A 12,080-nucleotide genomic window follows, 5' to 3' on the forward strand; every position below is an offset into this window, starting at 1 on the left:
AAAGATATAAGGAGGTAAATGTGTATTTTCATTGATTTTAAGGGTTCCAAGATGCTGTTGGAAATCGGGTGTGTAAATAGTGTGCGTTTAAAGTTGTAGGCATGTTCTGGTGCTTCACCGCGGAGTATCAGGACTGAATATTGGCGAAATACCGGGATGGCTAGTACCAAGTTGTGTGGCGAATACGAGATACCTCGATTTATAAAAATCACCTGAAGCAATGTGTAACGATGTCACAATGTGAACTTTCTATTTGATTATTCCGAGGTAGACGGTACAGTAAAATGTTTCACCACAAGTAACAACGTCGTAGCACAAAACAATTCTTAAGTTACGCGGCAGGAAGCTATAGGAGCCACGGCTGTTTTCTAGGAAGAAATCCCTGTGGGCCCAGATGCAGCTGCAGGAAAATTGTCAGCGTTTCGGGGAGTTTGACGCAAATGCTGGCGGCTGCAGCGACCGCCAGGCGCCGCACCGCAGCTGGAGGCTGGGCTGGTGACTCACAGCGACCCAGCTGAGGAGCAGCGAAGTAGCCTCACGCAGTCGCAGACCGGCCTCCATCACAGCTGCAGTAGCGACGCGGACCCAGGTAACGCTCATCTTCTTCACTAACGTCTCAACCCACAATGAGATATTCTCTGTGAAATCCAGCAACATTGTTGGTAGGTCGTCAGATAGGATCAGTTGTCTTTGAAGCTACAAGAGCAACGTGCAAGTGCACGCGCGAATGTATTCGTCCCGCTTTCTACCACACATCTGTGTTTGCCGTCAACCATATTGTCACTCTCATATGAAACGGTTGTTAGGATCTGAAAACCAGAGCGAAGAGACGTTCAATATCGTCCCATGTCAAAAATTTTATTTCGCGATATTTTGATCTGCCGTACCCTGAAGTCTATATATATAAAGCGAAGGACAGGTTGTGTCGGGATTGAACCTATAAACTGACTCCTTGCACATAATTCCCATAAGTAAATCGTTCAAATTATGTGTGAAACAAGTAAGTAAGTACCTTACATCTCAATTTAAACTCACAGATCTCGTATATCTATACTGATGGCAATTTTTTAAACTGCTTTCAGCTATTCAGTGTCACCGAAAGGAAATTTTCGAGCATTTTTAGCTGTCGTGGGTTTGATATATTAAGATCCACTGGTTATTTTTGTTTACGTCATCGGCATTCAACGAATGTAAACATAACTTTCTTCTAATGATACGAAACAAGAATTCAATCGGTTACAACGGAACCCTTATAGGATCACATGTTGTCGGTCTGTCCGACTGTTAACCCCCTATTTCTCAAGAACTGCTACACTTATCCACTTGAAATTTATGTTACGTACTGACGTCTACGGTGCCTTGATGCCTTACAAATTTTACTTTCCGCGTTAATGCACTCAGACTTCACGACCATTTATGTCACATATTTTGATACTCATAAACTCATTCATAAAAACCTGTAGTGGAGTTATGGACGTTCTTAAGTTTTTAGGTAACCCTAAGAGGTCAAGTTCTACTGGCACTTGTCAGCTTTTGTTTTGTTTCTTTCGTTTTTCGTCTCTTCCATCAGCCAATCCGAAAATTATGGCGATCAACAATATTTTCCCGTCATCAAAACTGTGAAGCACCACATTTACACTCTCTGCACTATCCAGTCCTGTATAATGTACTTCTTCGTGGCCTAATAATGCAATTCACTTACGTGCAAGATTTCGAATTATATTTATCCATGTGAGTGTTTAGTGGAATATAGGGTAATTGTTATATGAGAACTACATTGACGGAAAAAATCGCAATACCAAAAAATAATTGACCTATAGCGATGAAAAATGTGTGTGAAAATGTGTGTGAAATCTTATGGGACTTAACTGCTAAGGTCATCAGTCCCTAAGCTTACACACTACTTAACCTAAATTATCCTAAGGACAAACAGGCACACCCATGCCCGAGGGAGGACTCGAACCTCCGCCGGGATCACCCGCACAGTCCATGACTGCAGCGCTGAGACCGCTCGGCTAATCCCGCGCGGCTATAGTGATGAAATTACTTTACGTAACGTATTTTAGAGATTAACATTCCAAGGTCACAGGTTAATGTAAGCGGGAGAGAAGCCATTGCAAAAGTAAAATACTGGTACGTTAATAACTAGCGTAACCGCCAGAATGTTGAATGCAAGCACGCAAATGTGCATGCATTGTGTTGTACAGGTGCGGATGTCAGATGCCTGCTGAACTTGGTCGGTCAGTAAAGGGACGGTTAATTCTGTTAGTCGATGACTCCGGATTTGTCGTCCGATGATGTCCCATATGTCCGCTATTGGAGACAGATCTGCTGATCTAGCAGGCCCAGGCAACATGTCGACACGTTGTAGAGAGTGTTGGGTTACAACAGCGGCATGTAACCCAAAAAATACCCTCTGAAGTGCTGTTCATGAATGGCAGCACAACAGGTAGAATCCCCACAATGACGTACAAACTTGCAGTTATAAGGAATACCACCTCAGCCCATAACTCCAGGTGTTGGTTCAATGTGTCTAACACGCAGTCAGGTTGATTGCTGGCACCCAACTGGCCTTCTTACAACCAATACACCCATCACTGGCACCGAGGCGGAACCAGCTTTCATCGGAAAACACAACAGACCTCCACCCTGCCCTCCAAAGAGCTCTCGCTTGACTCCATTGAAGTCACAAATGGCGGTGGTTTGGGGTCAGTGGAATGCACGCTACAAGGCGTCTGGCTCGGAGGTATCCTTGAACTAACCGATTTCTAACAGTTCGCTGGGTCACTGTGCTGCCAACTGTTTCTAAAACTGCAGCTGTAGATGCGGTACGATGCGACAGATCCATACACCCAACACAATGGTTTTCGCTCTTGGTAGTGCCACGTGGCCGTCTGGAATCCAGTCTGCTTGCGACTGTACATTCTCGTGACCTTCGCGCCTAGCAATCATGCACAGTGGCTACATTCCTGTCAAGTATTTCTGCAGTATCGCATAAGAAAACATCCAGCTTCTCGTAGCCCTATCAATCGACTCCGTTCAAACTTAGTGAGATGTTGATAATGGCGTGCCGGCCGCAGTGACTGAGCCGTTCTAGGCGCTTCAGTCTGGAACTGTGCGGCCGCTACGGTCACAGGTTCGAATCCTGCCTCGGGCATGAATGTGTGTGATGTCCTTACGTTAGTTAGGTTTAAGAAGTTCTAAGTCCTAGGGGACTGATCACCTCAGATGTTAAGTCCCATAGTGCTCAGAGTCATTTGATTTGGTAATGGCGTCTTCGTCACCTTAAGGCATTCTTGACTAATAAGAACTCACCACGTACAACTTCAAAGGTTACTAACGCTCACAGCCGCTACAGCGTCCATTTAAAGCAAACCTGATCTGCATTGTAACGGTCTTTTAAATTAAGAAATCTTTTGAATATTTAGTAAAATTATTCTGCTTTGTATGAAATACACTGAATGATGGCGAGTGCATAAAAATATTTATTTTGCCTTACCTCTAAACCAGAAAGAGTGGAACGCGATATATTTTGGTCTCTAACAAAAAAAAAAAAATTATAGCTACAGGCTCAGCAGTTGCAATGTTGGCCCTAACACTCTGAAATGTATATGAAACTCTTTTGGCTGATAAATGAAAATTTTTAAGAAAAATCCAACTTCTTTTGAAAATATGTGACCTGGACAGGGGGGGCGGTAGTGATTGTGGTGAATTACTAACACTGAGATTTTTAGCAAAGTTATATTGCAAGCTATGTTTGTCTTTCCAAAACATCTAACAATTGAAGTTACATTAGTCAGAAAAATACATCATATTTACTAAATGATTCACGGACAATAAGATTTGTACAGCAAGTATCATCTAACCTCACTAAACCAGCATAAATGCAAATCAGCAAATTAGATCTAGCTCTGCTAACAAATCTTAGAAACCTTATAAAAGTGAAATATCTAATTAGCCTTTTTACTCAAAAATTACTCATCTATACTAACGCGCTGCAAAACGAAAATCATAATTCTTTAACATATTTACCTTGCTTGTGAGTAGACTTCTGCTTACATGATCTCGTAATTCCTACATTAATCTAACACCTGGTGGCTTCACAAAGCACACTACAAAAACTGCCTACACCATCCTCTTCCACTCACAAACAGCTACCGACAACTGTGCGCCAAGTGCTCTTTACGCCAACACTACAATCTCAGACCAGAAACAGTATCTTTGGCTCTGCGATCGTGCACAGTCAGCGATCGATTTTATGAACCCTATCAAAGACATACATCGTTTATAACATACTAGTTTTATTTTAATTTACATTAATATTACTGTCGTAGTCGGGTGCCACAAGTACAAGTGTCCTCCAGTAGACTCCTGTCACAACCCTCCAGCGGTCTTTAACAAATTTGGCACATATTTGTAAGTACCCTGTACAACAAATGTGTGGTAAATTTATCCCACTACTGATAAGTAGAAATCTTGAGTAGTATAAGACCATTACAGTGTAGTCCTAAGGATCATTATAAAGTAACAATGATTGTACAAAAAATGTAACTGTATAACATAATTAAACGTGAAAGAATTGGTAGTGCATAGGTGCAGTAGTATTAATCATAATCTGGTTATATTATGAGTAAATTGTCTCGTAAGCAAGATTGTTGACAAGTTCATCACATAAAGCAATGTCGGTATACAATCCTGACCATGAAGATGATGGTATAGGACTGGGCAAGGGAAAACAAGAGTCATGGCTGAAACCTATGAGTATGTTGAAGTGAATGCATCATAAATTCCGTTTCCTTTGTATTGTGCAGGTTCAACAAATGAGTAGTGACCAATGTGGATTGCGTTCAGAGCACGAAGACAACCGATCTCCGTATTATTTGCTTCAGTTATGTACAGAAATACAATAGGTACTCGGCAACAAATTATTAGAAAACATAGTTGTCAATTATCATATGACAGTAATGTGGTGATTTGCATCATCACTGTTCTTCATAGTGGAGATTCTTCTGAGAAAAAACATATACAGTCAGTTATACCAGTAATAAATTGCTCCAGTACCATGAACAGAGGTAGGACACCGGATAATGGAAACTATGAAAAGGTAACAAAGGTAAGGTAGGGAAAAATGGTCATTTCCACCTATCTCAACATCGAGTGATCTATCTGATGAGAGAAAGTTCAGTATACTAATTAAATTGTAGACTGGATGACACAACAGCGCATTACATCAGAGTGAATAGGCAAAATTGGAAGTGAACTCAGAATAAGCCAACATCAATAAGTGTGGCATGGGGCTGCCGATTATGCACTAGTATAACCTAACATGACAGAGAACATCACTAGTTCATAACATTATACTGTGGCTCTAAGTGGCCTTGTACATGCAATAAAGTGACATAATTTCTTAAGAAAACCTAATATTAAATAAAGAATGGAATGGCTCCAGGTGACATTGTAATTGGTATACATGCAAATTTTAATATTTCAAATAATTGTATAGAAAATATCAATCAGAGGCTCGAAGTTGCCTTCCTACAAACTTAAATGTTGATCTTAGTAGCTATAAATTGTGATAGAAATCATCTTTGTGGCTCAAAGTCGTCTAGTTTTAACATAAAATAAATGCAGAGCTTATAGCTAAAATGTTTGAGGCTCCAAGTGGCCTGGTTTTACATGAAATAAACATCAAAGCTGAGAAAGTATCAAAACTATCATTTACCTATAACAGTATATGGAACTCAGAAGCCTATCCATAATTCATAAGGGCAATATGTAGCTCGATATGGTTTTTTCAAGAACGAAGTGCATAAATAGCAGTATTATACAAGAGTATGACTCTGTGCGAGTACGTATTAGACAAATAGTATCATAAAATCAAAGTATGCCATTGTATGAGTAAAGACACAATATTTATAGGTTGTATAGCACCCTCGGGGCTTCATGAAACTATCTATAAAATGACCTACATCTCTAAAAATGTTCATGTCTACATGGAAGGACATGTGAATGGTAGATAAGGAGAGTGCACTTGATATGTAAAGAAAGTGATTAACAGTCAATTGTCATTCGTCCTGAGTCAAGAACTGCTATAGCCAAAGCAAAGAAAAAAATGTGATTATAATATATGCAAGCTTGAAGACAAACGTACAAAACAGCTTACAGAGTAGATAAATGTAACCTGTCACAGTAAATCATGAGATAAATGTGCAAAGATGAGGGTGAACTGCAGAAATAGTGGAACTTGGAAATGTGATTATCAACCTGAAAAAAAAAAGGCAGTCATGCCTGCTAACATGAGAAGGCAGTATCATATACAACCTCATAAGGAATGGTGAAAAAGCGTTTTTAGGTGCAAAGCTTCTGTGACAGTGTTCCACAAACATCTCCAACCATGTGTCACAAGGTGAGACATATATTTTCCTAGACAGTACGCAACACACACAAAATACATATTAACATCTTACAAAATCATTATAGAAGAATCATCAATATGATCCTCATTACAGTAGTGCAGCTCAGTGCATGAACGCTCATTAGACATCAACATAATGGCTCTTTCGGATACAATGAGACTTCAATACATTGGTTCAGCAAAATATACGAAATGGATGAGTATATGCAATGGACATGAGTTACAGGGTACATTGATTTCTTAAATTTACATAGGTTAAAGTAAGTAAATTATTGACATCATCAAGTACAAAAGATATATAGCAAATTAGAGCACGACACTGGACATAAATGACACATGGCAAAATTATAAAATACAAAGAGTGACTAACCTAACAAAAAATGTAATTATAATTCATCAGTCAATGGCATACATTTTGGTAGTAATAATATCTTGTATAGGATGTGCAATAATGGCAAAGAGGAGAAGCACATTAAAGTAGCACATTACATGATGTCAGCAAAGACAAAATACCATCAGAAATAAAAGAATATAGGATATATAAATGCTGTGTACAAAAAGGACACCAATTCTAATTATGAAAAATAATGCTTGAGCTACAGTTTGTAGCACTCAGTCCACCCAAGGAATGTGATCCACTTGACACATTTCAAACTAAATGGTGTCGCTTTCAGTTGTTGCTTTCACGTACATGGGTATGAAAACAGAGAAATGCGCAAGGTGTAAACTTACCGTAAGAGAACCGACCTGCAAGATTCTCCGTGCCGGGCACGTCGCCAGCTAATAAAATGCTGAAAAACCAAGGAAAAGTGAAAACAAGGTACTTATAGAATTTGTGCAAGCATAGGTAGTGTGTCAATTAAAAGGTCTGGTGTGCTTTATAGTTATGTGGACTAGCATGTAAAACTAAAATAAGCATAAACTGAGATTTACTGGTATTGCAAATAACGACTTCTGCAGAACAAATGCCAAATATCATCGTTCCTCAAAAGTACCGAAATATTTTATATACCAGGCTGAAAGGCGGAAAATAAATAGCTGTGGTATGGGACCATCAAAATTCTATCTAGCAACGTGAAATAAACCAAAGCAAAAGTTATTAAGGTGCTTGACGATGCTGACGTGATGATCGCCTCGCGATTTTCTTGTCCGTGAAGTTTCAGTATGAATCACATTGGGATGGGGAAGGTTACGTATCTTAAAAGGTCGAGAATATAAAAGCTCAAATTTAGTGCAACGACGTTTTCCTCTATTGGATAGGTAGTGAGTGCGTACCAACACCTTTTGTCCTATGTGAAATTCCTGGAGGTTACATGTTTTTGCTGACGTTTGCGGCGTTGTGGTGCATGCTTTATATTGTTAACTGCAATGTCTATAATTTCATAGTGACATAATCTTCTTGTAGTACGAAAAGAAAGAATTTCACGAATTTTGTTAAGTGAATCCGTATTTTTCGACACAGGATACGGCCAAAGCATGGTGGAGTCATTTAGTATGGAATTTATGTCGTCCTTACTTGCGAGAAGACTTCTGTTTACATGTTCTCGTAATTCCTACATTAATATGACACTTGGTGGCTTCACAAAACATACCACAAAAACTGCCTATACCATCCTCTTTCATTCACAGACAGGTGCCTACAACTGTGCTCCAACACTACAATCTCAGACCAGGAACAATATCTTTGGCTCTGCTGTCGTGTACAGCCAGCGATCCACTTCCTAAAGCCTATTACAAACATACATCGTTTGTAATATACTAGTTTCATTTTAATTTACATTAATATTACTGTGGTATTCGGGTGCCACATACAAGTGTGCCCCAGTAGACTCCTTTCAGCCTCATCGCACAACTCCTTCTTGGTGTTTCGACATTTTTGTTCATCAGTGTACTTCGATAACAGTAAATCTGTGGGTGGGACTGAAGGCGAAATTATATGAACAGATTTTGTGTTCATTTATGTCAAACTTTGTCACAAATTACACTAATAGGTTTTACAAAGTCTGATTACTATTACGTATGAGGACTGGAGCCGGATCGCTTGGGTTTTCCAACGGATCACATCAGTGGTGGCACCCGATGTCAAAGGTTATCAGCAGTGCCCGCTCTTGCGCGCCGACCGCACAAACAGACCGCGTGTTTGACCTCCACTCACCCAATTTACTGTACAAGACCCAATTGTTGTCGCAAAGTGATAATACTCTGATTTTTCAGTAATTTTCAGACTTTGTTCATCGCAGAAAGCTTCCTACAAGTGTCCCAGTGATTTCTGTTAAAATCATATGTGACGATATTTACATCACGTGTTTCTTACACAGGCTCTAGAAAGGGAAGAGCTCACTGAAAGCATTTTGCGTATACACTCGATTGTAGATAAATCGAAACTCGATAAGTCGAATTTCCCGATAAATAAAGTAGTTATACTGCACCTCGCTTCCCCCATGAACCATGGACCTTGCCGTTGGTGGGGAGGCTTGCGTGCCTCAGCGATACAGATGGCCGTACCGTAGGTGCAACCACAACGGAGGGGTATCTGTTGAGAGGCCAGACAAACATGTTGTTCCTGAAGAGGGGCAGCAGCCTTTTCAGTAGTTGCAGGGGCAACAGTCTGGATGATTGACTGATCTGGCCTTGTAACATTAACCAAACCGGCCTTGCTGTGCTGGTACTGCGAATGGCTGAAAGCAAGGGGAAACTACAGCCGTAATTTTTCCCGAGGACATGCAGCTTTACTTTATGATTAAATGATGATGGCGTCCTCTTGGGTAAAATATTCCGGAGGTAAAATAGTCCCCCATTCGGATCTCCGGGCGGGGACTACTCAAGAGGACGTCGTTGTCAGGAGAAAGAAAACTGGCATTCTACGGATCGGAGCGTGGAATGTCAGATCCCTTAATCGGGCAGGTAGGTTAGAAAATTTAAAAAGGGAAATGGATAGGTTAAAGTTAGATATAGTGGGAATTAGTGAAGTTCGGTGGCAGGAGGAACAAGACTTTTGGTCAGGTGATTACAGGGTTATAAATACAAAATCAAATAGGGGTAATGCAGGAGTAGGTTTAATAATGAATAAAAGAATAGGAGTGCGGGTTAGCTACTACAAACAGCATAGTGAACGCATTATTGTGGCCAAGATAGACACAAAGCCCATGCCTACTACAATAGTACAAGTTTATATGCCAACTAGCTCTGCAGATGATGATGAAATTGATGAAATGTATGACGAGATAAAAGAAATTATTCAGGTAGTGAAGGGAGACGAAAATTTAATAGTCATGGGTGACTGGAATTCGTCAGTAGGAAAAGGGAGAGAAGGAAACATAGTAGGTGAATATGGATTGGGGGGAAGAAATGAAAGAGGAAGCCGCCTTGTAGAATTTTGCACAGAGCATAACTTAATCATAGCTAACACTTGGTTCAAGAATCATAAAAGAAGGTTGTATACCTGGAAGAATCCTGGAGATACTAATAGGTATCAGATAGATTATATAGTGGTAAGACAGAGATTTAGGAACCAGGTTTTAAATTGTAAGATATTTCCAGGGGCAGATGTGGATTCTGACCACAATCTATTGGTTATGAACTGCAGATTGAAACTGAAGAAACTGCAAAAAGGTGGGAATTTAAGGAGATGGGACCTGGATAAACTGAAAGAACCAGAGGTTGTACAGAGTTTCAGGGAGAGCATAAGGGAACAATTGACAGGAATGGGGGAAAGAAATACCGTAGAAGAAGAATGGGTAGCTCTGAGGGATGAAGTAGTGAAGGCAGCAGAGGATCAAGTAGGTAAAAAGACGAGGGCTAATAGAAATCCTTGGGTAACAGAAGAAATATTGAATTTAATTGATGAAAGGAGAAAATATAAAAATGCAGTAAATGAAGCAGGCAAAAGGGAATACAAACGTCTCAAAAATGAGATCGACAGAAAGTGCAAAATGGCTAAGCAGGGATGGCTAGAGGACAAATGTAAGGATGTAGAGGCTTGTCTCACTAGGGGCAAGATAGATACTGCCTACAGGAAAATTAAAGAGACCTTTGGAGAGAAGAGAACCACTTGTATGAATATCAAGAGCTCAGATGGCAACCCAGTTCTAAGCAAAGAAGGGAAGGCAGAAAGGTGGAAGGAGTATATAGAGGGTTTATACAAGGGCGATGTACTTGAGGACAATATTATGGAAATGGAAGAGGATGTAGATGAAGATGAAATGGGAGATAAGATACTGCGTGAAGAGTTTGACAGAGCACTGAAAGACCTGAGTCGAAACAAGGCCCCGGGAGTAGACAACATTCCATTAGAACTACTGATGGCCTTGGGAGAGCCAGTCATGACAAAACTCTACCATCTGGTGAGCAAGATGTATGAGACAGGCGAAATACCCACTGACTTCAAGAAGAATATAATAATTCCAATACCAAAGAAAGCAGGTGTTGACAGATGTGAAAATTACCGAACTATCAGTTTAATAAGTCACAGCTGCAAAATACTAACGCGAATTCTTTACAGACGAATGGAAAAACTGGTAGAAGCGGATCTCGGGGAAGATCAGTTTGGATTCCGTAGAAATGTTGGAACACGTGAGGCAATACTGACCTTACGACTTATCTTAGAAGAAAGATTAAGAAAAGGCAAACCTACGTTTCTAGCATTTGTAGACTTAGAGAAAGCTTTTGACAACGTTAACTGGAATACTCTCTTTCAAATTCTGAAGGTGGCAGGGGTAAAATACAGGGAGCGAAAGGCTATTTACAATTTGTACAGAAACCAGATGGCAGTTATAAGAGTCGAGGGACATGAAAGGGAAGCAGTGGTTGGGAAAGGAGTGAGACAGGGTTGTAGCCTCTCCCCGATGTTATTCAATCTGTATATTGAGCAAGCAGTAAAGGAAACAAAAGAAAAATTCGGGGTAGGTATTAAAATTCATGGAGAAGAAGTAAAAACTTTGAGGTTCGCCGATGACATTGTAATTCTGTCAGAGACAGCAAAGGACTTGGAAGAGCAGTTGAACGGAATGGACAGTGTCTTGGAAGGAGGATATAAGATGAACATCAACAAAAGCAAAACGAGGATAATGGAATGTAGTCAAATTAAATTAGGTGATGCTGAGGGGATTAGATTAGGAAATGAGACACTTAAAGTAGTAAAGGAGTTTTGCTATTTAGGGAGTAAAATAACTGATGATGGTCGAAGTAGAGAGGATATAAAATGTAGACTGGCAATGGCAAGGAAATCGTTTGTGAAGAAGAGAAATTTTTAACATCGAGTATAGATTTAAGTGTCAGGAAGTCGTTTCTGAAAGTATTTGTATGGAGTGTAGCCATGTATGGAAGTGAAACATGGACGATAACCAGTTTGGACAAGAAGAGAATAGAAGCTTTCGAAATGTGGTGCTACAGAAGAATGCTGAAGATAAGGTGGGTAGATCACGTAACTAATGAGGAGGTATTGAATAGGATTGGGGAGAAGAGAAGTTTGTGGCACAACTTGACTAGAAGAAGGGATCGGTTGGTAGGACATGTTTTGAGGCATCAAGGGATCACAAATTTAGCATTGGAGGGTAGCGTGGAGGGTAAAAATCGTAGAGGGAGACCAAGAGATCAATACACTAAGCAGATTCAGAAGGATGTAGGTTGCAGTAGGTACTGGGAGATGAAGAAGCTTGCACAGGAT

The 12,080-nt window shown here is 40.1% G+C and overlaps 1 protein-coding gene across 1 annotated transcript in view; it reads left to right on the forward strand.

Moving 5' to 3' along the window:
* The first annotated feature begins 452 nt into the window (after positions 1-452).
* LOC126237859 (uncharacterized) overlaps positions 453-12,080 on the forward strand; it is an 89,889-nt gene continuing 78,261 nt past the window's right edge. The window contains exon 1 of the mRNA XM_049947753.1: positions 453-589. The gene's annotated coding sequence lies outside the window, so the exon portion shown is untranslated. The remainder of the gene's footprint in view (positions 590-12,080) is intronic.

This window comes from Schistocerca nitens, chromosome 1, assembly GCF_023898315.1.
Source record: "Schistocerca nitens isolate TAMUIC-IGC-003100 chromosome 1, iqSchNite1.1, whole genome shotgun sequence".
NCBI lineage: Eukaryota > Metazoa > Arthropoda > Insecta > Orthoptera > Acrididae > Schistocerca > Schistocerca nitens.